The 27,145-nt window shown below is 39.2% G+C and overlaps 1 long non-coding RNA gene across 1 annotated transcript in view; it reads right to left on the reverse strand.

Annotated features, from left to right (window-relative positions):
* Positions 9,186 to 27,145, reverse strand: part of LOC110259460 — a 111,468-nt gene continuing 93,508 nt past the window's right edge. The window contains exon 3 of the long non-coding RNA XR_002341879.1: positions 9,186 to 10,512. This is a non-coding gene — a long non-coding RNA (uncharacterized LOC110259460). The remainder of the gene's footprint in view (positions 10,513 to 27,145) is intronic.

Raw genomic sequence — 27,145 nt, forward strand, 5'->3', positions numbered from 1 at the left:
GTAGGTAGATATTATAAATTCCACTGGGGTTTCAGAAGTTGAACCATCTATTTTATTCTAGCAGGAGATGTTTTCTATATATCTGCTGATTGCACATTCATTCTTTAATCTTTATACATGAAAAGCTAAAAGCAGAAAGCCATGGACTAAAATTTTCTCTGTAAATTGTTGAACATTTGCAACAGATATAGAAAATCACAGTGTGAAAGCTGTTAAGGCTGTGAAAAAATAAATTGGAGGCACCACAGGAAATGAAGGTTTTACATAAGGACAAGGAGCCAGCCAGAGTTTTCAAGTCCATTTTGTAATAAAGGAAATTATGATCCACATAAAGCCCACTTTGGGAAATTTACATTTTGATGGATAATACGCTTATAACAATTAGTGTGAAATGTTTCTGGTTTACCTACAACATGTTTCTAATAGATAGTCCACATGTGTCTTTAGCAGACTGTAACTGCTAATATTTGAAGTACAGGTAATTCCTTGGTTCTCATTTAAAATACCGTAAATGCTCTCCTTGCTCCAGGCAGGCGAAAATAAAATCTCAATTAAAATAAAAGCAGGCATGGTTCCAGTTAAGCAATGATCATTTAGAGAATTAATGCAATAAAGCTTTTTTCCATAAAGTGCATAGTCAGCGTGGTGCGGGAGCAATAATGCCAGATTGGGATTCCAGTCCCCGGGATCTAAAACTAGCTTTTTGTTTACCAGGTTGTTTAACCTCACATATTTCTCTTAGCCTCTCTGGGCAAGGGCTTCCTCATCGATAAAAAAAAAAAATGAAATGCTTGTACTTATTATCTCTCAGGCCCCGTTCGGCTTGGAAACACGAGTCTCTTCAGTCTAAGCAACCTGTGGAAATCCTTGAAACACTGAGAAATAAGAGCATTCTGAGGGGTGTAGCTGCACCGTAATCTAAACTCAAGGATGGAGTTTCCTTTGCGGCACAGAGGAAACGAATCTGACTAGTATACATGAGGATGCGGGTTCAAGGATCTCATGTTGGGTTAAAGGATCTCATGTTGCTATGGCTGTGGTGTGGGCCAGCAGCTACAGCTCCAAATTGACCCCTAGCTTGGGAACATATGCCAGGGGTGTGGACCTAAAAAAGCAAAAAAAAATAAAAACAAAATAAAAACATAAATTCAAGGAAATGCCGCAAACACTGCAGTGCCTGGAAACAGAGATCACACACTAGCAGCTCTTGTCTTTAAGCTGGTTCTCAAAGCTTTGCGTTAAAGCATTTTAATGAAAAGAGAGAAACAAATAAAGAGCCCTTTAGATGTCCAGCTCACCCCAATACCCACCTTCTCTACCATCCTCCATCCAGCCTGATCCATTCACTGATGGATCCTACCATATAGCACGGGAACTGTAGCTAATCTCTTGGTATAGAACATGGCAGAAGATAATATGAGAAAAAGAATGTGTATATGTATGACTGGGTATACTTGACCCCCTGGGAGAATTTGCACTCATGACTTGAACATGATACTCATTCACGCTTGACACAAAAAAATTGCTGAGCTCCAACTCTGGGTGTCAAGCACTGTTCTAAGGGTTGACATTAAAGGAGAAAAATTCCACCAAAATTCCAAAAACACTCTGAAGAGAATTTTCATTTTCTTTGGAAATGGATGTGGTCAGATCAGACTTTTTAGGGCCACCTTTGTTTCTAAAGTAGAGGCCTTGGACGACTTGAGACCCTGCATTTGCTGTCACAGTGCCTCAGAGGATGCAAGGCTGTCATTCTAAATTCGATCATACACTTCAGCTTCAGGAATTACTTCTACTACTTAGCCACAAAAAAAAAAAGAATGAAATCATGCCATTTGCAGCAACCTGGATGCAGCTAGAGACTCTCAAACTAAGTGAACTAAGTCAGAAAGAGAATGATACCACATGATACCCCTTATATGTGGAATCTAAAATGTGACACAAATGAACTTATATATAGAATAGAAATAGACTCACAGACATGGAGAATAGACTTGTGGTTGCCAACGGGGAGGGAGAAGGGAGTGGGATGTATGGGGAGTTTGGGGTTGGTAGATGCAAACTATTACATGTAGAATGGATAAGCAGTGAGGTCCTACCATATAGCACGGGAACTGTAGCTAATCTCTTGGGATAGAACATGACAGAAGATAATATGAGAAAAAGAATGTGTATATGTATGACTGGGTCACTTTTCTGTACAGCAGAAGTTGGCACAACATTGTAAATCAACTATAGTTTAATTTAAAAAAATACACAGTATCTACAAAGCAAAATAAAGTGAAGTGCAACTAAAAAAATTACATCTACCACTTCTACCACTCCCCTCTACTTGTGGCAAATTTTCACACACCCCCCCAACATCTCTGTGGTTTGAGAGGGCCTTATTACACTGATTATGAACAAGAAATGCTAAGGCAAAAGGACCTGGATCCTTCTGTTACACATTCCAGCTCTGCTGCTGCCTCGTTCTCCTGTCTTGGGTCACTTCTCCCTCACTCATCCTTCTGTTGTCATCCCAGGTCTCTCTCAACCCACTGCCCATCTCTGGGTGTGACAGGGAAGGCAAGGTATGAGTGAAAATGCCCAATAAATAATTGGCTTTTTAAGTCCATCTGCAAATCTTTGGGGGCTGGGAGGGCGTGAGGAAGGAAATATTAAATCAAAGCATTGATTCAACCATTATCATGGCAGGAAAAAAAAAAAAAAAAAGGAAAAGAATAAATGTAATCATGACACCAACTGCCCACCAGTGTGAGGGGGAAAAAAACTAGTGAAAATTCTCAGGTTTTCCTGTTCCATGACCTTGCAAGTGCAAGAGAACTGAGGTGCAGAACAAACTAGCACAACACCTGAGCATTTACCTAAACTCGAATACGCCAAGGCCTCCCCAAATCTTAGCTTCTATCTCTAAGAAATGAAGAAAATTGGACCACAGTGGTTCTCAGCCACATTGGTACATTAGAAGGACCTAAAGACGGTTTTTTGTTACTGTTGTTGTTTGTTTGTTTGTTTAATGCCAATGCCTCTATCTTACCCAGACCAGACCAAGGAAATCAAAACCCTTGAAGTCAGAGTCCAGACCAGACCACAGTATAAATGTTTGCTCAGAAAGAGAGTCTGACATCCAGCCAAGGCTGAAAAATACTGGCTTAAAATATCCATCAAGACAACTTTTGTGTAGCTGGCACTAAATTAATGTTGGTTAAACTGAACTGAATGGGCTCAAAGTTTCAAACTCCAAAACTGTATAATTCTTATCTTTTGTAATAATTTTAGTTTGCTATAAAATATTTTTATCTAAAATATTTTTCTAATTTGTACTCAAATTTTAGTTTCAACAGAACTAAAACAAAACCAAAAGAAACAAAAAGAAAACGTAGATGACCCTCTAATTTGAGGATATTGAAGTCATTGTAAACAAATAAACAAAGCATCAGCAGAGCCCAGAGCACATGTTTGTCGACTAGAATACAGGAAAGCTAAAGATTCTGCATATCACAAAATATAAAATGCCAATAATAACATGGCAAAGATATTGGTACATACACAAGATATAAAGGGATGTTATCTTTGCTACGTAAAATGGTCTTACAAATGAATACGTAAAATATAAATAAGAGAAAAATGGGAAAAGGATGTGAACAAACTACTCATTACAGAAGAAATACAAAGAGCTAATAAACATTAAATAGTTCAAACTTAACAATAATTCTATTTTGTGAGAAAATTGTTTTCTTTTTTATGGCTGCACTCACTCACTCCTGAAAGGGGTCCTGTCTTTGTCTATGATTAGGGTCATGTTCTTTTTCAACTAACCATGCCCCAAATTTGCAAACATACAGTATGTGTCTATTCACTTCTTCAGTGTCTTTAACAACCTCAAAAATTTGTTCCATGTGAATGTTAACCATGGAATCTTTTTTTCAAATATTTAGGAAAGTAAGGAATTTAAGGTTGAAATTTTTATCCTAAAAAAAGGAGAAAGCAGAGGAAAATGAACCCAGACTTCCAAATTACATGGCTACTTGGAGGGAGATAGAACACATGTACTTGGGCGGAAGGAACAGTGAGAGCAGGGCACTGGGTGACCTGAGAAACACCCTCTCAAGGGTAAGGAAAGATAAATAACAGTTACTAAAAGCCATTTTCAAATCTTTCTGGACTAGGATCACTTCATGGCATCCATGGCAAGGATAAAGAATGTGTATAATTATAGCGCTATTGAACATATTTACAAAGAAGAAAACACAAGGCAAAAAAACTCTCATGTTATATGCATTGCCTAAAAAACAGAAAATACATTTGCAACCATTGAATTGGAGAAGGGAAAGAACGAATCCACTGAATTAAGGTAGATTAAAATTACTGACTTTAGAGCTTTGTTTTTGTTCTTTGTTTAACTATTACTTTGTTGGGTATGTCAGAAATTTTTTTTTTCCCTGAAAAGCTTTAGATGTGCTTGCCATGGATTCTTCACATCAGCCTTTCTTATATAACCTTCAAAACAGGCAAGCCTTCTCCAGGACAAGTATCAGTATCACACTGCTTATGGGCCCTTCCAGGCCTTCAATTTCTCTCACCTTGAGAAGAAGCCCTTTCTAAGACTCATCCAGAGCTAAGTCTCATTTACTCACACTCCTTAGTTTTTCTCTTAACCACAGAATGAGAACATGAGTCAGTACTCTACCTAAAGATAATGCTGACTTAGAAGTTGAAGGCTTCCCTGAATAGCACTTGTGAGTAAAAAAAAAAAAAAAAAGAAGTTGCTGCCATATTAGTAAACAAAGGATATTAGTAAACAAAGAATGTTGCAGCTCTCAAGCCATCACATTACAGTCACCTTCATTGGCCCTGAGGAAACTCAAATGGAAACAGTATGTCCATCATGAGCTATCAGCTGCAGCCACCCACCCTCAACAAGAGTGCACCCTGAGGAGACTCAGGATGTGAAAACATGGGATCCTGACCCTACATAGACAGCTAAGGTATATATCAAAGGAATGATTGCATTGAGCCCAGACTCTAGCATCTTCCTATACAAGGAAAAGTGCTAAATTCATTGAGATGTCTGGTTTTCTTTAACAAAAAGTAATCTTCTGATGTTCCAACACCCTTGTCTTTGTTGTAAAAACTCCTATATATCCTGCTCCTCCCTTACCTCTTTGGAGCAATCTCTCAGAGCTATCTGAGAGGATGTGTCCCAGGCTTACATCCTCAGTTTTGTCCACCAAATAAAACATGACTCTCAACTTTGAGGTTGTGCATTTTCTTTCTGTCAACATGGTGCTAAAAGATCCTCTCCAACAATAATCTCTTTGTTTAACAGCTTAAAAATGTTGGGAGTTTTCAGTTTCAAAATGGTTTAAGTTGGAGTTCCCATCGTGGCTCAGTGGTTAACGAATCTGACTAGGAACCATGAGGTTGCGGGTTCGATCCCTGGCCTTGCTCAGTGGGTTAAGGATTTGGCATTGCCATGAGCTGTGGTGTAAGTTGCAGACGCAGCTCAGATTCTGCGTATGCGCTGCCATAGCCGGCGGCTATGGCTCTGATTCAGCCCCTAACCTGGGAACCTCCATATGCCGTGGGAGCGGCCCAAGAAATGCTAAAGAGACAATAAATAAATAATAAAAAATTGTTTAAGTTTTAAATAGATAGAAAGGACAGACAGAAGGGATGTCATGTTTTGGCTCCTTGGTTATCCCCCATAAGCTCTGGTGATGCAACTTAGTAGAGTTAACTTCCTTTTTTTTTTTTTTTTCTTTTTGCCTTTTCTTGGGCCGCTCCCGCAGCATATGGAGATTCCCAGGCTAGAGGTCGAATCGGAGCTGTAGCCACCGGCCTACGCCAGAGCCACAGCAACGCAGGATCTGAGCCGTGTCTGCGACCTACGCCGCAGCTCACGGCAACTACGCATCCCTAACCCACTTAGCAAGGGCAGGGACCGAACCCGCAACCTCATGGTTCCTAGTCAGATTCGTTAACCACTGCGCCACAACGGGAACTCCGAGTTAACTTCTTACCACAGTGAGGGAGAATTCCACCTCAACAGAGCTTTGGGGGCATCTCAGAGATGGAAGACATAGCCAGAATATATTGAGAATTGGAAGTTTGTATTACATTAGATTTCTCAATTAGGATTGGGTAAGAATCAGGATAGCACAGTATGAGATTGGTGTGTAGAAAAGGAAAAAACTTTCCATCTAGTCCCTTAAATTTAGGGACCTAAATTAGGGACCTAGACCTGCAAATAAAACTAACTAAAAAAGATTACTTTGTACGTAGAAGCCAACAGAAGAAGTAACTGGCTCACTAAATGATCAAAGTGAAGGCTTATGAACCTAACTTAGTAGAGGAAGGGGAGAAGGGAGAAAAGGCTTCTTGCGGGAAGAATAAATAGGTTTCTTTAAGAAAGACACATGGGTTTTTAGGAGAACAATCAGGAGATAAGAAATTTTATAATGTTTATCTATATAGTAAGATGATTCTTTCCTTCTCCTTCAAGGCCATAAAGTTCCCCCAGACAGGGGATTTGGGGTAGGTTTTATTCACATTTGGATTCTCCCTTCTGAGAGTAAAATTACCCAGAGGAAGGAATTTATGGCAGCCTTATTTTCCAAAAGTTGTTGCTTTTGGTCAGATAAGGGAAATTCTGCGAGGGTTTCTCTCTACTCGTGTCGATTCTCAATTGTCCTCAGCTTAAAATATCATTATGGGAGTTCCTACTGTGGCTCAGCAGTAACGAAGCTGACGAGTATCCATGAGGAAGTAGGTTTGATCCCTAGCCCCATTCAGTGGGTTAAGGATCCAGTGTTGCCATGAGCTGTGAGATAGGTTGCAGATGCAACTCAGATCCTGCAGTGCTGTGGCTGTGGTATAGGCTGTATAGCTGCTGCTCTGATTAGACCCTTAGCCTGGGAACTTCCATATGTCATGGTTGCAACCAAAAAAAAGACATAAAATAAAAATAAAATAATCGTTATGCCAAAGTGACATATTTGAGGTGATATATTTTTTTTTTTCCTTTTTTGTCCTCCCCAGGGTATATGGAGTCCCCAGGCCAAGGATAAGATCCTAGCTGCTCTTGCAACCTACACTGAAGCTGGGGATCTGAACCTGCTTCCCAGAGCTCCAGACACTGCTGGTCCCGTTGCACCATAATGCGGAACTTTGGGGCTACTTAATCTGATCTCTCCAAGAGGAAACAGCAAAGCAAGGATCTTTGAGGCAAGGAATTCAAAGGATCTTGGAACTTTGTAAAATGCTAATGCTTTCCATTAAAGAATTGATGTCTTTTTTGGAAAGTTCTTATAATGAATGATCAAATTATCTGCCTGTGCAAAAGTCTCCTGGAATCATAAACTTATGTTACTTAAGACAACAGAAAGTCATGCTCTACTAATGTAGCAAGTAAGTTCTATGAGGTTAGTTTAAGTCTTGGGTGCGTGTGTATGTGTGTGTATGTAGCTGAGATGTAGGGAATATTCATCAAATGTGATTTCTTCTAAAATCTATAAACAGTGGGTGCAGAAAATATCATAATTGCCTAGTGATTTGATAAACTTCAAATTATTGAGACGGCATCCAAGATTCTTAACCATGGAGTTCCCGTGGTGGCTCACGGAAACAAATGCAACTAGTAACCATGAGGTGGCCGGTTTGATCCCTGGCCTCACTCAGTGGGTTACGGATCCGATATTGCTGTGAGCTGTGGTGTAGGTTGCAGATGCGGCTCTGAATTGGCATTGCTCTGGCTGTGGCACAGCTGGCGGCTACAGCTCCGACTGGACTCCTAGACTGGGAACCTCCATATGTATCAGGTGCGGCCCTAAAAAAAAAAAAAAGGTTCTTCACTGTGTGTACCACTACGACCCATCACATTTTAATGCCAACCTGGAGTACTCAGGTCCTCGCCACTTTCCTATCTTCTGTTTTAAATAATCTTTTCCCTCTGTGCCTAACCCAACTTTTCCTGATTGTCATACACAGAAAATTACTGCTAAAAAAGTATAGGAAAAACTGAGTAAAATAAGGTTTAACAAATTTCTTTACTCAAGGACTTCTCAGGGTCTTTTGAGATTTTTTTTTTTTTTAAGGGAAGGAACTGCTATAATATAGTTACCAAATTTAATAGACTAGGAGTATTTTTTTGAAGTTCATATTACATAACAAATACTCCAGGGAATAAACTGGAAGAAACAACGCTCTAAGTCTGACCTCCTCCTCAAGCCCCAGCGCAAACTTCACTAATAAATTCTTCCTCCAAATTTCTATTCGACACTGAACATGAGACAAACTATTGATTCATGGGGCGTTTACTATAACAAAAACTTCAGTTTGTATTTCATATTTAAGAATTGTTTTCATGGGTAATATTACTCAGATGAGAAAATGATAGAACATATTAGGAAAATGAAATTAACCTTTTTACTCTCCAAGGAATATCATTAATATGCTAGACTAGGCATGAAGAGAATAAAGGTCTAGATGTTCCATGAGCTCCTGAATGAAGGCCTGATGGCTACTATGAGGACACATGGGGAGAAACACCCAAGTGGAGTCAAGCGACTGCTTGGTAAACCAATACCGAACTTGCATGAAAAACAACCAGCATAGCTATCAAACCAAAATCATTTGTTTTTAAAATTAAAACATGTCAAAAACAAATATCCAGTCCTCTTCCCATTCCTTCATTTCTTTAAAAAAAAAAAAAAAAGTTCCTCCGTCCCTCCCTTCTTCCTTCCTTCATCAAAAAGGCATAGGCAGGCCTGAGCCAGGACTGAGGCCAGCAGGAGTGTTGGGGTGGGGGTGGGCAGATGGACAGGCTAAATGTAGGAATATTAAAGTAAAGGGAACCAGGTTTCTCCCAGTTGGAAAAATGATGCAAGCATGGAAAGGAAGAGCCTAGAACAAATCTCTCGTTGGCTTGGAGCTGGAGACATCAGTGTAAATTCAAAGTTTTCAATCTAGATAAACAAAGAGATACATCGATGGATATAAAATAAACACACTGATAAATGTGCACATGTATGTAAATCCCAATTCTTTCCACGGAAAGGGTGAAAAAGCAGTGACACTCTAGTAGCCCAGATCTTGGTTTCCAAAGACAACGCTAAATGCACCAGAGCTCTTTGAAAACATGAATGATTGTTGAAGCACCCTTGGTTATGGCACAAGAGGAGGCTGAAATGTCATATGACACCAGGAAGCATGGAAATGGTCAAAGAATAATGAGGTCATACCAAAAAGACATGGAAGCAAACTTGAAGGAGCTCTCACTTGCCAAGTCGGGGGAAAACTGAACATCAAAATAAATAATTACAGGAATGGATCATAACCAAGTAAATAATAAGAGTTTTTAGGAATTAAGAATCTATGTGTCAATACTGATATAACTAAAAACATTAAAAGTCACATAAATAAGGAGAGAAAGCTATTCCTTATAACAAAAAGTCATAATAATAAAAATAATACTAATAAAAATGCATACTAAATACAAGGGAGAAAATGGCATTAGAAAACCTTTTTTTGGCAATTTTTTTCATTTTTTTATAGTTTTATTGAGTATAGTTGAATTTACAATGTTGTGATTGGCACACAACACTAATTATTACTAGAGTAATAATTAATTCAGGCAGGAAACATCAAAGATGTTGAAATTAGTGAATGAACATGAAGTGGGAAACAGAATTTCACATGGTCTTGAAGTCTCTGCCCACAAAGTATTAATCCCCATTTTCTTAAAAAGTAACTTGTAGCGGCCAAACTTGGAAAACATTATGCAAATCAAATGATGAATGTAAACACCACCGTTAGCAGGAAAAATCACTCATGCACCCCCCCCCAAGAGGATATAACAAAATTTGAGCACAGTATCTGCGATATTCTAGCCAAAAACATATTACCAGGATCTAATCATAAGGGAACATCAAACAATCCCAAATCAGGAGACATTCTATACAACGGCTGACCCATAACCTTTAAAATTGGTAAGATCATAAAAATCAATGAAACACTGAAGAATTGTTTCAGATTAAAGAGACTAAAAAGAGGTGACAACCATGTGCAACCCATGATGCCAGACTGGATCCTTTACTATGAAGGTCATTGCTGGACCAATTGGCAAAATTGGAACCCAATCTCTGGGCACGGGGTATGTGTATTATTCTCACAAGTTTTGTTTAATTTTGAAATGCATTATTTTTCTCCCCTGGATTACAGTTATTTACCTGTTGCCTCCCTTTCTAGCCCATCAGCTGTTTGACTTCTGGATCCACAGCTGGCTCAGTTTGTTCCCCATCCCTCCCCACAGCACCAGTGCCTGCAGCAGAGCAAACCCTCATAAATGTTTGTGGAAGACAGGAGGGGAGGCAGAAAGGGAGGGAGGGAAGCTAGCCAAAGGTAGACATGTTACCTCCTTTGCCAGACAGTTCAGATGGGCCAGGTTCCTCGATGATGTTGGGCTAGATAACGATTGCAGAAAATTCTATCCTTGCTTTACTTAAAGTGTCTCTGGGGGAGAGAAAAATCATTGAAGTGTGTTTTTGGACCAGCTTGTCATTAAGCTGGAAAAAGCTATTTTGTTGCCTTAATTAGTTTTATTGTTTTGACATTTTAGCTTTTTAAAGGCTTTGTGCTGGAATTCAAGTACAGTATTTCATTGCCATGGAGTCTATTTTAATGAATGATTATTATACAAATGAACCTGCTAATAGGATCTTTTTTTTCCCCAGAAAACAAACAACATCCACATAGAAATGCCGGAGGGCCCCACTTCTTATTGAACCTGCATGTTGTTGCTGTCTTCCTAAAAACAAAACAAGACTGAAAAAAAAAAAAAAAAAAAAAAACAAATTCATTCTGCTACAAAAATCTAAATGGAATTTATGGTAAATGGACACATTAGTAAGGCAAAGTATGAGCCCTTCTCTGCTTTATTTTTTCTCATATTATAAAAATAATAAATAATAAAAATACTGCTAATAAAATAAGGCTTTAGTCTAGGATCCTTAGTTTGTTCAGAGTAATCTTTTAAGGACACTGATTCTTTGCATTTTCTGTGTGAATACCCTGTCTTCGGTGGTTATAACTTGAACAGGCTGCCAACTACACAAAACAGGATCTCAAGCCTGGAAGAAATGCCCCAGTCATTTCTCATAAACAAGGACAGCGTTTGTAGGAGCTAAGCCTCTCTGGACTTCAATGACCCTGCATCACCACTTTCTAGAGGATGCTGTGGTGTATTACCCAGCAGGATTCCAGTTACAAGAGCATGGTAAACAATTAGACCTCATTTACATTTTACAATTAGGTTTCACTTACATTTTACTGTGATTTTTACACGCATCAAAGGCTTTATTTCACATCTTTACTAAATCCACAAACCGTGAATTGAAGCATCCCATATTTTTGACATGTTATTCCACATGCTAAATGTCGGTCGTCTACATTTGGTTGAACAAAAGCTAAGAATTATACAAGAGTGCACCCAAATTGAAATGAAATGACTCTGAAATCTAAACGCTGGGCTGAATCATTTACAGCAGTTTCGTAAAAGCCTGAGAGATGAAATGCAAATTTTCTCTGGTGTTAAATAAAATATGTTTAACTCATGTCATGTATTCTAAAGGTCTCCCTGGATAGATTTCTGAAGGTCTGTCAGTTTATTAGGGCACAGATGATATCCATCAATTGGAAATCAATACTTACTGCTGGGTTCTAATTATAAATTATTGGGAAAATGCAGGTGGTAAACAGGCAGGGCATTTCTTGCTCATAATTTGAAATAAAATTGGTTTGATTTAAATTTTTTTTGGTTCAGATGTATTTGCTTTTAATCCTAAATTTGTTTTTCAAGGTTTGGCTGCCAGAGGAACAGTTCCTCTCTATGGATTGTTGCATTTTAAATTCTGGAAAATAGTGCTCTCCAAATCCAATATGATGATGTTCAAAGGGAAATAACAAGCATTTATCCTTTATTGGTACAAATAGGAAAGAGTTTTTCTGCCTCCTTTCTTTCCCTTCCATGGTCACTTTACTTCTGAATATACAACAGTGTGCCTGCATTAGTCTTTTAAAACATTTTCTGTGCAGAATTTCAATTGTTTTCCTTTTTCAAAGTTCCTCGTCTTGCATTTATGCTGATATAATAAAGCATGCCTCCTTCCTTCTTGTAAAAGTATATAAAAGAATTTTACACTCAGCAAAATAAGCTGAAAAGTCACCCAGAGAAAAAAAAATTCTTTTTAACATGGGCTGTCTCATTGCCCCTGTAAAATCTGCCACTAGTGTTATTTACAATGTAGTTATTCCAAAAGTGGGCTTTGTTTGCCTCGTCAGCAGAGGAGCAAGATTCCACGTCCAAGACTAATTCTTTATACTCAGCATTTGCATTAGATTCTGGGCGCTTTCCCCAGTTACCTGCTATTGATTCATTTGTGCCTTGAGGCCAGTATTTAGTTGGTGGTCATGTATCTGGCACCAGGCACAAATATGACAGCCCCTGTCCTTATAGCGCAGAGAGTGTAGCAGTGAAACATGACAGCAAAGAGTGACACTCATGGTGGCAAGGAATAGTAAAAGGGAATTTGGGGAGTTTCTTCCAAATGTCAGACACACGGGAACATATTGGAGGGCAGTCTGCAGTCTTTCCACTCTATAAACCATGAAAATCAGGGAAGGGAGAGAAATCTAGAATGTACTCTCCAAACTTCTTGCTAGTATATTAAGAAGAAGGGAAGACCAAAAGCAAAACAGAACCAAAACAAACAAAAACCAGAAACACAGACTACTGTGCTGGCCATGCACTGACTCTGGAGAACTGAGGAGCCAGGCCTACAGCCTTTACCCAAGCTCTGCAGAAGGACCACCAGCGAGTCAGCAACTAAACCAGACCTAGAATATCTTCAAATGCAAATAAGTTACCTAAGATCCTCCCTCTTATTTTGGCTTCAAAGAAGACCAGAAGTCTCAGGAAGTTATTCATCATTTACCTTCAGTTTATGTGCAAATATTAATTCTACTCACAATGTCAAGTGCTACTAGAGAGGTTTCTGGTGCAAAAAATAAAAAGCGGGAGAACAGTTCAGCCCATCAGTTCATAGTTCTAACTAATTGTCCCAATGTTTTCTTGTCAATTACCACATATCCACACATACACACATGCACTGTACAAACACACATGTACATATATGAAACACACATATACACAAAGGCATTACACCCATACACACACCCATACACACCCAGACACAAATACACCTACAGATGCTTACTCTAAAATAGCATTCTTGTATCACATAAAAAATCATGCACCCTCTCATTTCAACACACTTCCGCATGCATTATTCCATTAATCTTTAACAACGTCCCTCTTGGTGGATGTATGCCAAATTACTAAAAACCCAAATAGAGTGCTTACATCCCAAAGTCCTTGTTGCTTTCCTACCACATCATCTGCTTTGGTATTGGGTGACATTTTCATTCACTATGACCGTCAGGGAAAAGCAAACTAAGTAGAAAATAAACATTGAAGGTTTAATGAAGGGAATGCCAGGACAGGAAATACTACAAAGGTTAAAGGACTCGACCCACAAAGTTCCTCTGGGAACCGTTTCAGAATTGTTTATTCTCCCGATGAACCACATCAAGGCTCATTTAGGCCTTCTCTGGTTGGATGGAGCACTTCTGCCCCCACCTCTTCAAGCTCCACCCTTAAGGCCCTTGTATGAGAGTCCAAATCGAGTTCCTTGATGCTGAAGAGAAGATTTTTGTCTTGTATACAAAAGTATGGCAGAAAGACATGAAAGGAGAAAATTCTGGTATCAGTCCCAGAGTCATCTCTCAGTGGCTGTGAAATGCTGTACATGGATTTTATCTGAGTCTCAGTTTCCTCGTGTATAAATAACATGTCTATTCACCTTTGAGGTTTGTGATTTGTATCAGTGTGTGTGTATCCAAAAAAATAATGGACTTGAGCACTTCGTAAAGACAGAAAAAAATCTTTTTCATCTCCCCATTTTAGGTTGTCTGGCTGGGGCCCTGTCACTTAGAATAACAAGAGACAGAGTAACAAGAGAAAAACAAAGTTTATTAACATGTGCATCACACATGCACTTGGGAGTACCTAGTGATGAGTAACTCAAAAGGGTGGTTAAAGCTTGGACTTACATCACATCTTAAGGAGAGAACAATACGTGTTTAGAGAAGGGCAGACAAAGGAAAAGGACTTTGAGCTTCTAGGCAGCAAACTGGGAAGACAAATGTGGAAATGTGGTAGCTAACAGCTAGTCTTAGCAAGGTTTGTTATGGAGATTCCTGTGGTGTTGTCTCTGGGCTGATAAGGGTCTAAAGTTGTCTCTGGTGATTAACTTCTGCTCTTCCTGGTAGAAGGGAGTGGGGAGCACCTTTACAAATTAATATCCTGGAGTTCCCATCGTGGCACAGCAGAAACGAACCCGACTAGGAACCATGAGTTTGCGGGTTCGATCCCTGTCCTCGCTCAGTGGGTTAAGGATCCAGCGTTGCCGTGAGCTGTGGTGTTAGGTCGCAGACACGGCTCGGATCTGGTGTTGCTGTGGCTCTGGTGTAGGCCAGCAGCAACAGCTCCAATTAGACCCCTAGCCTGGGAACCTCCATATGCCACGGGTGCGGCCCTTAAAAGACAAAAGACACACACACAAAAAATTTATATCCTGCTTTTAGGCAAATAGAGGAGGGCAGAGAGCTTTTCCTGTATCTGCTTCTTCTCAATTGGCTTCAGCTCAAAATAATCCTTATGCCAAAGTGGCATAGATTGGAGTGGCATATTCTGCTACCCTGCAACTGTATTGTCTATAAGGTACGACAAAAATTTAAGGTATATTACTGTTCCATCAATCATAATATTAACCCTCAGTAAAAACAGCACCTAAATAAATATAAATCTATGCCAGATTTAAATAGAGATCAAAATGAGCATGGTCTTGCCCCATGCAGATTTACACTCTGATTAGCTAAAATATTTATACTCTGATTCGGTTGTATCTCTCATCTATAGTATATTTTACCTCTCTTTGACCCCCTATTTCAGCATATCCTCGAAAAGCTCATTTATCAAAGGGTTTTAGGGCTAGGGCAATTTTGCAATGTTGAAAAGAAGCACTTTCTAGAGCACTGCCCAGCTTTGTTAAAATGTAACTTTTCTATGTTTACATGAATAAGCATTAACCTTGTCTAGCAATAGGTGGATTGTGTTGTCAGTTTACACATTCCTCTTTTTTTCTTCATCCATAAATTCATCCTTTGTGGATCATGATATGGTTCTTTCTCGTTTTGGTCACAGGCATAATGATTTTTTTTTCCCTCTGATCAGAAACTCAAGCTTACAAATTAGATATGGTGGCAGTTTTCCTCCATCTGGCGTGTAAGCCATAGACTTGGCAAATGCGGGTTTTATATTATTCAGTGCTGAGATTGACAGTCTCGTGGAGTCAGAAATGGATACAGTAGATTCAGCTGCCATGTCAAATCAGATGGAAAGTCTATCATTGTTTGTGATCTGATGAGGACGGAGGAGTCAGCATTGTGGTATAACATTCTCCAGTTGAAATCAAGTGATAGAAATTTATAACTTTCCCGGGGCATCATTTATCTAGCTGCAGTTGTGTCTGTGGAAAGAGTTACTCAGCCTTAAAGGGCTGCATTTCTGCAACACCCAAAGCAATGAATCTCCCATCGCAGTAAGCAAACCCCACAAGGCTTCACATGGACCATCAGATGCGCTCTGTGCTGCCTATGTGTGGTAGACGAAGATGGAGCAAGAATGCTTTTTAGGAATTACACACAAATATGTATTTGATACATTCAGTGGTGACTCACACACTTACAGTGAGAAATAGGGTGGAGAATTTTCCCATGGAAGGCTTCACCTCTGGAATATACTGCATATGCTTATTTGAGGCCCTATGGCCCCCCAAATAGGAGTTTAAGTTGAGAAAAATCCTTAGCAGCAATCATTTAGAAATAGCCAGAAATGTGAACAAAGATCCTAGTTCAAAGATCTCCATCACAGATTAATAACAGTAACAAAAAAAGAGAGGGAAATAAAACCACCAACATGAGAATAGATAAATGCATTATAGTCTGTAAGTAAGGTGAGACTTAATGGTGTTGTTAAAAATGCCTGTAATTAATTTTAATGGCAAAAGTGCATGTGATTGAGTTAAATAAGTCAGGATATAAAGACATATGTATGCTATAGCTTTAACTATGGAAAAAATCTGTATGTGTGGAAAAACATTGGAAATATCGGTAATAGTTATTACGGGTAGCAGAACTATCAGGAGTTTCTTCCCTTCCTCTATATGTTTTTCTAAATTTAAATTTTTTTTTCTACAATGAATATGCATGACTTTTACAATGAGGGGAAAAAAATGAACAGACATAAAGTCCTTTAAACTAACTTATTATGGTGATTGGCTGGTGGGACTTTTTGTATAGACTCACAAGTCTTTATCTTCTTTTTAAAACTACCCTTCTGTACATTTTTAAAAAGTAACATGCTCTTTGAGGTCTTTCTTAAATTTAAAAAAATATATAGGACATGAACAAAAGCTGCATATATTGCTTCTTTTTATAACTTTAAGGGGTTAAAAAAGAACCCTTTCCTTTCCAGTGACCTGTATTTTCCCGCTTCACCTTGCATCTCTAGTTGGTGGATTCTGGCCTGGCCCCCAGGCAGCAGGCAATCCCACTGTGCAGTGATTGACCCTTCCCCTCTAACCTGAGGCAGCCAGGGAATTTCTGACCTGTTCCATTCAGTTTATTAATCATCAAAACTTTGGCTATGAGACATGTCACTACTGAAATAATTTTACCTATGGGGTTCATTTTGCTTTCGTTGTTAATGTCAACTTTCAAGCTCTTCCCCTTTCTCTCTGTCAGAAAACGTCTCAAGCCTCCTGTCTGGCATGGAGATTAGCATTGAGGCCTGTTGATTCAATCAGCCTCTGTGCTTCATTAGGATCCAAGACACAATGACAATGATGTGATTTGCCCCAGTGCACCCTGAAGGGACTTGCTGTTGTGATGCAGCAAGGCAGCAAGAATTTTTGAGAAGCCACATTCTGGTTGATGTTATACTTTTTTAAACAGCAGATTTCTCACTGCTTTGGTAGAAAATTCAGTTTCTCTATGGCTAGCTCCACCATCAGACAAACATATGTGCTTGGGCACACATACAACCATGTTGGATTAAAGTGAAAACCTTACTTCGTAGGAATTGCTTAATAAATTTTTGGTCATCTTTTTGACTCAGTAGTGTGTGTGTATGTGCATGTGGGTATTAAAAGATGGAGGACGGCAGATTTTAAAATTGCTAAAAAAAAAAAGAGCTGAACAGCATTGGTTGCTGTTAGTTCTTATTATACGCAGGAGGCTATCCAGCACTGTGATTTCCTTTGCAAGAATTAGAGCTATATATTCAATAATTAAGGTCAAATTCTAGGATTTCTTTCTTTGGGACAGCAGGCAATAAAAGCAGAATATGCTTTTGGCCCATTCACCTTGACTTCTCCACGGTCCAGTCATACCTGAGACAGAGCTCGGAAGGGTAAGGGTTTACTTAGTCTCCAAGGATACACCACCGTTCATGGATGACTTTCCTTATTATCTAACTGCACTGAGTTCACTTCATACCTAGCTCCAGACAGGACAGTGAAAAAAACAATGGAAAAGTAGAGTGGTAGTTTTGCAAAGTATCAGATCACTATTCTTTAGTTAAATGCCTTTTTTCCCCTATACCACCATCTCAAATCTAGGTAGTTTTTCCTTTGTTGTTTTCTTAATGATGTATTTTTGCCAAGGAGTCATGAGTCAAACATAGGGGTAAAATCATATAGACTCATTATTCCATCTGTAGTTACTTGTCTTTTATTTCTCACCTTAACCTTATAACTTAAAGCTGGGTCCTCTTTGAACTTGAATCACTGGAGAAACAAACCAAAAATATTCTTAAGTCTTTCCAAATTGTAAACATACTATTTATAGCATTGAAAAATACCAGAAAACAGGTTAGAGTTTTAGGCAATAAAAACTTTCTGTAGGTATATTAAGTACCAAAGATGTGTTAAATTTAAGAGCTTGCTGGTATAGAATTTGTCTTGCCCTTGGGTGGTTTTGTTTGTATGTCCTGTCCCATCTCTTTTTGTTATCAGGAAAACTGGTGCAGCTTCATTTACTATTAGACTTAATAACAAGAGTGAAGATGGATAAAATATATGGACCAGCCAATTTATATCAGTCTAGCAATAGAGCCAACTTTCAGATCAAAATAATTTCTATTAAGTGGAGTTAGAATGCAACTCTATTGCTAAAATTTAAACCAAATGCTGAGAAACATGCTCAGATAAAGTTCATTGCCTAAAATTTTTCTGAAAGATGAACTGCTTAATTCTAAATCAATTCAATTGAAAAGTTTCATGGAGCTAGGTATAATGCATCTGAAATCAATGCTAAGCAAAATGTGCCTTCAAAAAGTAACTAAGCTTGGACAAGGAAAAAATCTGATGCAATGCCTAGAAATCAATCCATAGTTTTTGAAAGCAGTTACACAGTTCAGTTTTTATGCAGTGCTTAAAGAAATGGCTTGGAGATAGACTACTCGGGTTTAAATCCTATCTCTGTCACCTATTCCTAGAACTTAGATAACAGATTTAACCTCTATTAGCCTCAGATCATCACGGTAGGATAGGACTCATATCTCCTGTGACCTAGGTCTGTACAAAGTAAATTAACACTGGCACTTAGACAAATACCTAATACATGATAAGTACCTAGTAGGTACCAATGACTTTACCAAATTAGATAAAATTCCACGACTAAAACAGATAGTTTGTTTTATATTGGTGGAAGAAATCAATTATACGATTATATGACTAAAAGCAGTATTGTTCTCTGCTTGACAACACTGACCTTTATTAGATGTATTCTCTGTTGTAAGAGACATAGCCTTTCTGATTTCTACAATTGAAGATGTTTCCAAAGCACTTGAGCCATAAGATACTGTCACAAGAAACCAAATGTACAGGTACTATGAAGTCTGTACTTAAAACATTGTATCCCATTGAGGAAAAATAACTGCAAATTCTCATCATGGACAATTATCTCCCTATGATTGGCAGACAAAAGAAAGAGGCTTTCTTTTTTAGCTACCAGAACTAACAAGCTGAAGGACTAAGCTTTGCATCTCAAAAGAAAAGATTTTGTGGGGCAAAAGAGAGAAAGAATGGCCAAAGAAACCACCAGAAGCAACTTAGAAAGGAAAATTGGGTAACTGGAGTAGTTCAGCCCTGAGGCAAAGAAACATAATTATTGTGAATAAATTCATCCAGTAATAAAAGGACTTTCTTTCACCAGAGAGGTACTAAGGAAGACGTTGAAGAGCAACTGCCCTCAGTGTAATCTGCCTCTAACAAAAACACAAGCTAAATTTTAGAGCACCCAGGTTAGAGGCATTCTTTGACCTATGCAGAGGAAATGCTCATGTAAAGTTGTATAACCAGAAATATGCACTTTAAAGACAAATCACCCATGAGAATAACGATGAAGGAGCAGTGGCATAGGGGTTGAAACAAATGCAGGGGACATGCAGGAGATTACAGCCTATATTCATGAAATGCCGTGTGCATTTATGAAATGCTGTGTATATGAATGGTGTAGCTTGAGTAGAGGGATGGTTAGAGGGTGAAGTGTAGAAGCAACAGAACAGGAGGGTTAGAAGATGACTGGGGCAGACAAGGAAGGTCCATTCCAGCCAAGATGTTGCTAAGCTAATATCTTCCAAGCTTTACATTCTTGGTAGAGAAATGCCAGTTGACTGCTTCAGATGGCTTGTCTTCCATAATAAATCTCAACTAGAATCAGGAAGGTAATCTAACAAAAGTAAACTCTGACATTCAATGAACAAAAACAAGGCACAGATGATGCTCAGAAAAAACGAAGTTGCTGAAGAACATTCAGGTGGTTAAAAATGTAGCAGGAACAAATCTCCTCTCCATAAACTCTGACGGGCAGAAGTGTAAATTGATTGTCTATAACTCAACTTCTCTTTGCTCTTTATCTTCCACTCTGGCAAATGGCAGGAGACATAATATTGACAATTCGAGATAATCATTTCCAGATTTTTTTCTTTTTTGAGCATATAGATAAATTCAAGAATTTGTCCCACTCACCTCTTTATCTTTCCTTTGCAAGAGAAGCTCACCAGAAAAGAGGTATCCCTCCTGTGGTCATGGGCCACTGTCCACACTGGCTTTAACCAAGAAGTGCAGTCTCTAGTGGCCTTTGGTGATTGCCATCTATTCTCATTGGGATATGCTGAGATGGCCCCAAGGCCAAAGCTGATAAATATACACACTCTGATTCCTCCTCTTTCCAAATCTGAAACCCGCTGGGCCCTCCTATCTCCTCAGAGACACATCCATACCCTCCCAAGGGAATAAGGATATACGACTCCTCTTCCTGCAGCTTTCCTTGCTGATAATCCATCTTACACACTTCCATCCATATTAGAATATTAGTATAATAACATACTTGTCTCCTCTTTTATACCTTACAATATTAAACAGTTACATGGTCATATGTTAATTTTTAAAGTAACTTGCAAGAGTATACTACTCTAAGCAATGTATTATCTTTGATAAATATTTGCAATGTGTTTGTCCACACATATGTATATCTTTACTCGTGAATGCACAGCATGTCTATAGCTCTACTCACTAATATATAACATATAGAGAGATCTGTAAATTGCATGGGATGGACTGGGAGTTTTGGGTTAGTAGATACAAACTATTACACTTAGAAAGGATAGGCAATGACTTCCTACAGCAAAGCACAAGGCGCTGTCCAGTCTCTTGGGATAAAACATGATGGAAGATAACATAAGAAAGGGAATGTATATACATGTATGACTGGGTCACTTTGTTGTATGGCATAAATTGGTATAACATTGTAAATCAACTATACTTTAACAAAAACAATTTTTAAGCTATGGAAGTTTTAAAGATATGTAATATGCTACCATCTCCAAATTGCTATTTAATATAATTTTACATATACATATATATATATATATATATATATATATATATATATATATAATTGTGGAATTAAACCATATAAACCAATTTATATACAATTCCACATTTGTATATAAAGCTGATTTTTTTTTTTAGAAAGGTGACAAATGGCATCAGAGTGTGATGGTTTATAGACATGCTATGGAGTCTAATTCCTGGATTTGAGATCCAGCCTCACCACCTCCTAACAACTTGAGGTTGTGTAACTTGAGATATATTACTTAATTTCTCTGTGTATCAGTTTCTAAAACTAGAAAATAAGAATAATAATGCCTGCCTTTTGAGATTGTTGTAAAAACTAAAAGGAATACCACAAAGTGGTTGGATTAGCATCTGATACAAACTGTGTGATAAAAGTGTGCTCTTCCTTTTATTCAGAAATCACAAAAGATACTCCTGTGATTTAGGAAAAGTGTATATCCCTACTCCTAAGTTCAGTCTTGTCTGGGTAAAATCCCCTGAGACTGGAGCCATCTTAAAGGCAAATCAGTCATTTGTGTATGACAGGTTGAGAAGCTATGATTTTGTGTCACAGGCTAAATACAAAAATGAGGTCATCTTCTTGGCTGCTCACAATCCTCTGTGCTCTCACAGCATTTATATATGCAAAACATACACAGACACACAAAGTTTTGGAAAGGAATGCATTTTTTCATTGACTTATGTTTAACAGCAAAGTTAGAAAGACATAAAAATCATTTGTATTTCAGTATCTCTTTTAAAATTATAAAGCGTATGCATTACTTTCCAAGGGCTGTTGTGACAAAGTACCACAGACTGGGATGCTCAAAACATCAGAAATTTTTTGTCTCACAGTTCTGGCATCTAGATTCCCAGATCAAGGTATCAGCAGGAGTGGTTCTTTCTGAGGTGGATCTGCTCATGCCCCTCTCCCATCGGATGACGACCGGTGGTGACCAGAAATACTTGGCATTCCTCAGCTGACAGACTCAGCACTCCACTCTCCGTCCCCAAGTTCAGTACATCCACCCTGTATTTCCATGTTCACACCTGGTCCCCTTCTTAAAAGAACATTAGTCTTACCAGATCAGGGATGCACCTCACGCCAATATGACCTCATCTCAACTAATTATATTCGTGATGACCCTATATTCCAATCAAGTCACATTCTGAAGTACTGGGGACAGATGTCAACATGTTTGGTGGGGAGAGACATTTCAACCCCTAACAGCAGTTTAACAAGCAATTCATAAAGTAGGAATTACTATCCACAAGTTATGTGTAAGGAACCTAGGACTTGAATAAGGTGTCTTCTCCAATGTGACACAGCTAATCTTGGGTTAAACTCAGGTATGTATCATGGTTCCAAGCTGAATGTCTTTTGCAACTGCCTCCCTACCACATCAATAGCTTCTGCTTATTGTTTACCTACTATTTAACATCAACTTTCCCTATCAGTCACTAGGTTTTGGTGTACCAGAAACAAAAGAGGGAGGGGATCAAATGGCAGAGGAGTAAGATGTCACGCTCACCTTCTCCTACAAACACATCACACAGAACATCAACTGAATGCTGGCAGAAGAACTTAAACCTCCAAAAATGATACAACTGGGTAGGACAAAAGAAAAAAAGAGAAAGAGAGAGAGAAGGAATCAGGATGGGACTAGCATTCCTGAGAGGGAGCTGTGAAGGAGAAAAGGAACCCACATCCTGGGAAGCCACCTAACCAAGAGGAGATCAGATGAGATGGAGGGACCTCAAAGTCGCTAAGAAAAGTGTGGCACTGGACTGAGGAGGGCAGAGCAGAGTGAGAGCCACACAGATCATCTGAACCACCACTCCGACACCACAGCCTGAGATGCTCAGGCAGGGGCTAGGCTCTGAGACTTAGGCTCCAGAGGAAAGTTCTGGGGAGAGGACTAGGATTGGCTATGTGGGGACAGCCTGAGAGGCTAAAGAGCAGTGTGCTATGGGCTGGAGACTGGAACGGCTCAGCAGAGGCAGGCTGGGAGGAGGTCACAAAGTAGGAATTACTATCCACAGGTTATGTGTAAGGAACCTGGGACTTGAATAAGGCGCGGCAGAAGCAAGGCGCCATTGTTGGAGAGGGTGAGAGGAGGAGGGGTGGATGGCCATAGGAATCTCCCTGCGTGGCCAGTGCCCATGTGTTCTCAGAGGCTGGGGCGCCCTGTGCAGGCTCTGGGTGGTGAGAAGCCACTTGCTCGGGCTAAGGGAGACCAGGCGCCTCTTGTGCAGGCTACGGGTGGCTGGACACCTCTTGTGTGGGCTAAGGGCAGCATGGGGCTATGTGCAACATGGTGCCTCTTACATGATCTACAGACAGCAGGGACTGACCATGTACGTCTTCTTGGAGGCCAGAGGGAGGTGTGGCCTGTCACCACTGGGGGCCTGTGAGTGGGATCCACCTGAGGCCCCAGTCACCTCAGGGGATGGCAAAAAAGAAAAAGAGGACACTGCAACCAAGCACCACATGTTATTGCTCTCACTCCTCTGGGAACACAACCACCCTGCAGCTGCAACTGCCAAATGCTCTGGGCACCACACAGACACTTGATCACTGACCCTTCCCAGGATCCTGCAACTAGGAGCAGCTGGTGCAGCACCTCCTCTGTGGGCTAAGTGGGACAAGGTGTTTCTTACATGGTCTGCAGGTGGCAGGGGCAAACCACCACAGTTATCTCTGACTCCAGAGGTGGGCATTGCCCGCCACCACTAGGGGTCCAGGAACAGGCACCACTTGTGGCCCCAGTCACCTCAAGGACACCACAGAGGAAGGCGTTGTGACTGAACACCACCTGTTGTTGCTCTCACACCCCTGGGAACACACTGGCCCTGTTGCTGCCACTGCCAAACCCTTCAGGCAGTGCCCACGTGCTTGATATATGCACTTCCCAGGATCCTGCAACTAGGAACAGTCTGTGCAGCACCTCCTGTGTGGGATAAGTGAGATGGGGTGCTTCTTACATGGTCTGCATGTGGTGGGGGCAAACTACTGCACTTACCAGTGACTCCAGAGGTGGGCATGGCCTGCTACCACTAGGGGTCCTTGAACAGGCACCACTTGCAGCTCCAATCACCTCAGAGGAGGGCAGTGCAGTGCAATCAAACACTACCTGTTGTTGCTCTCAGATTCCTGGTAACCCACACACCCTGCTACTGCCACTGCCAAATGCTCCAGGAACTTTTTAACTCTGCTCAAGGCTCATTACCACTTCCCAGGGCCCTGTAACAAGGAGTAGCCTGCGCCACCTTCCTGCAGGTTCTTGCTGCTGTTAAGAGCCCAGCAAGCAGGCACTGACTACTGGCCTCCTTTTCCCTGGAAACACACGCAGCAACCTGGGCATAACAGCCTGCTCACACCAAAGAAAGAGACAGCAAATATTCAAACTCCCATGCTAAAAATGAATAGTAAACTCCTACAAAATACAAAGGGGTGCACTTGCATAGAAGTAGCCCTCCAAGACTACAGGTTGGCTTCCCTAAACTCAGAGAAAAATAAAAACATAAGCAAGGTGAAGAAGCTCAGAAACCATTCCCAGTGAAAAGAATAGGAGAATTAACATGAAGCAGCAAACAATGAAACAGACCTCTGCAGTCTTACAGACATTGAGCTCAAAAGGTAGATAGTGAAAATACTGAAGGAATTAAGGCTGAACATCAAGGAATTAAGAGCGGATATGAACAGTAATGCAGATTCCTTTAGAAAGTAACTAGAAAATGTAAGGATGAACATAGAAAAATTATAACATTCATTTCAGAGATGTGAACTGAGCTAAAGGCACTAAAGAGCAAAATGAATAATGCAGAGGAACGAATTAGTGACTTGGAAGATAGAATAATGGAAATCACCCAATCAGGACAGCAGACAGAAAACCAAATGAAAAAACATGAGAGCAATATAAGAGATCTCTGGGATAATATAAAGCAGGCCAATCTAGGCATAATAGGAATTCCAGAAGGAGAAGAAAAAGAAAAGGGGATTGAAAGTGTATTTGAAGAAATTATGTCTGAAAACATTCCAAATCTAAAGGAAACTGACATCAAGATACAGCAAGCACAGAGAGCCCCAAACAAGTTGAACCCAAAGAGGCCCACAGCAAGATATGTTATTAAAAAAATGGCAAAATTAAAGATAAAGAGAGGATTGTAAAGGCAGCAAAAGAAAAGCAAAGCCTTAATTATAAGGGAACCCTCATAAGGCTATCAGCTGATTTCTCTATAGAAACACTACAGGCCAGAGGGAGTGGCAAGATATATTTAAAGTGCTGAAAGGAAAAAATTTGCAGCCTAGAATACTCTATTCAGCAAGAATATCATTTAAAATAGAAGGGGAAATAAAGAATTTCTCCAACAATCAAAAGCTAAAAGAGTACAGCAACACTAAACCCATTCTAAAAGAAATACTGAAAGGATTTCTCTAAATTAAAAAAAGAAGTAAGAAGAAATAGGATGGAGGAAGCCACAATTGGAAAGCAATCACTTAAATAAGCCAGCACACAGATCTAAAAGAGGAAAAAAAAAACTACTGTAAAAGCGATGATAAACACAAGAAATAGCAAAAAGGGCAAACATGAAGATGTTAAAAAAGGACTTAAAAATCATAAAATGTGGGGAAGGAAAGAAAGAAAATACAGAATTTCTTTTTAATAATGTGTTCAAGCCTACATCATCATCAGGCTAAAGCAAGCAGATGTAGGAAGGAGTTAACGTACTTAAAAAATAGGGCAACCGCAAATCAAAACCAAACATTACATTCAAAAAACTAAAAACAAAAGTACTCAAGCATAAAATAAATGCAAACGATCCAACAAAAAAAAAAGGAAGAAAGGAGAAACATAGAATCAACTGGAAAACAAGGTTTAAACTTTCAATAAATACATATCTATCAATAATTACCTTAAATGTCAATGGACTGAATGCTCCAATCAAAAGACACAGAGTGGCAGATTGGATAAAAAAGCAAAAACCTTCAATCTGCTGTCTACAAGAGACTCACCAAAGGACACATAGATCAAAAGTGAGGGAATGGGACCAGATATTTTATGCCAATGGACAAGACAGGAAAGCAGGAGTTGCAATACTCATATCAGACAAAATAGGCTTTAAAATGAAGGCTGTAAAGAAAGACAAAGAAGGACACTATTGAATGGTTAAAGGATCCATTCAAAATGATGATATTACAATCATCAATATATATGCCCATAATATAGGAGCACCCAGACATCTATGACAAATACTAACAGACATAAAAGAAGATATTGATGGGAATACAACAATAGTAGGAGACACTAACACCCCACTCACATCAATGGACAGATCCTCTAGACAGAAAATCAATAAAGCAACAGAGATCCTAAATGACACAATAGAAAATTTACACTTAATCGACATTTTTAGGACATTACATTTAAAAAAATCAGAATATATATTCTTCTCAAGTGCACATGGAGCATTCTCAAGGATCAATCACATACTGAGGCACAATGCTAACCTCAATAAATTTAAGAGTATAGAAATTATTTCAAGTATCTTCTCTGACCACAATGGCATGAAAGTAGAAATCAACCACAGGAAAAGAAATGAGAAAAAACTAACTACATGGAGATTAAACAACATGCTACCTAAAAACCAATTGGTCAATAAGGAAATCAAGAAGGAAATTAAAAAATACTTCAAGATAAATGATAATGAAGACACAACCACTCAAAATCTATGGGATGCTGCAAAAGCAGTGCTCAGAGGGAAATTCATAGCAATACAGGCCTTCTTCAAAAAAGAAGAAAAATCTCAAATCAACAACTTAACCCAACACCTAAATGAATTAGACAAAGAAGAACAAACAAAACCTAAAGTCAGCAGAAGGAAGGAAATCATAAAGATCAAAGAGGAAATCAATAAAATAGAGATTCAAAAAAAAAAATAGAAAAAAAACAATAAAACCAAGAGCTGGTTCTTTGAAAAGGTAAGCAAAATTGACAAACCTCTGGCTAGACTCACCAAGAAGAGGAGAGAAAAAATCCCAAATAAACAAAACAAGAAATGAA

This window comes from Sus scrofa, chromosome 2 (assembly GCF_000003025.6).
Source record: "Sus scrofa isolate TJ Tabasco breed Duroc chromosome 2, Sscrofa11.1, whole genome shotgun sequence".
Lineage (NCBI taxonomy): Eukaryota > Metazoa > Chordata > Mammalia > Artiodactyla > Suidae > Sus > Sus scrofa.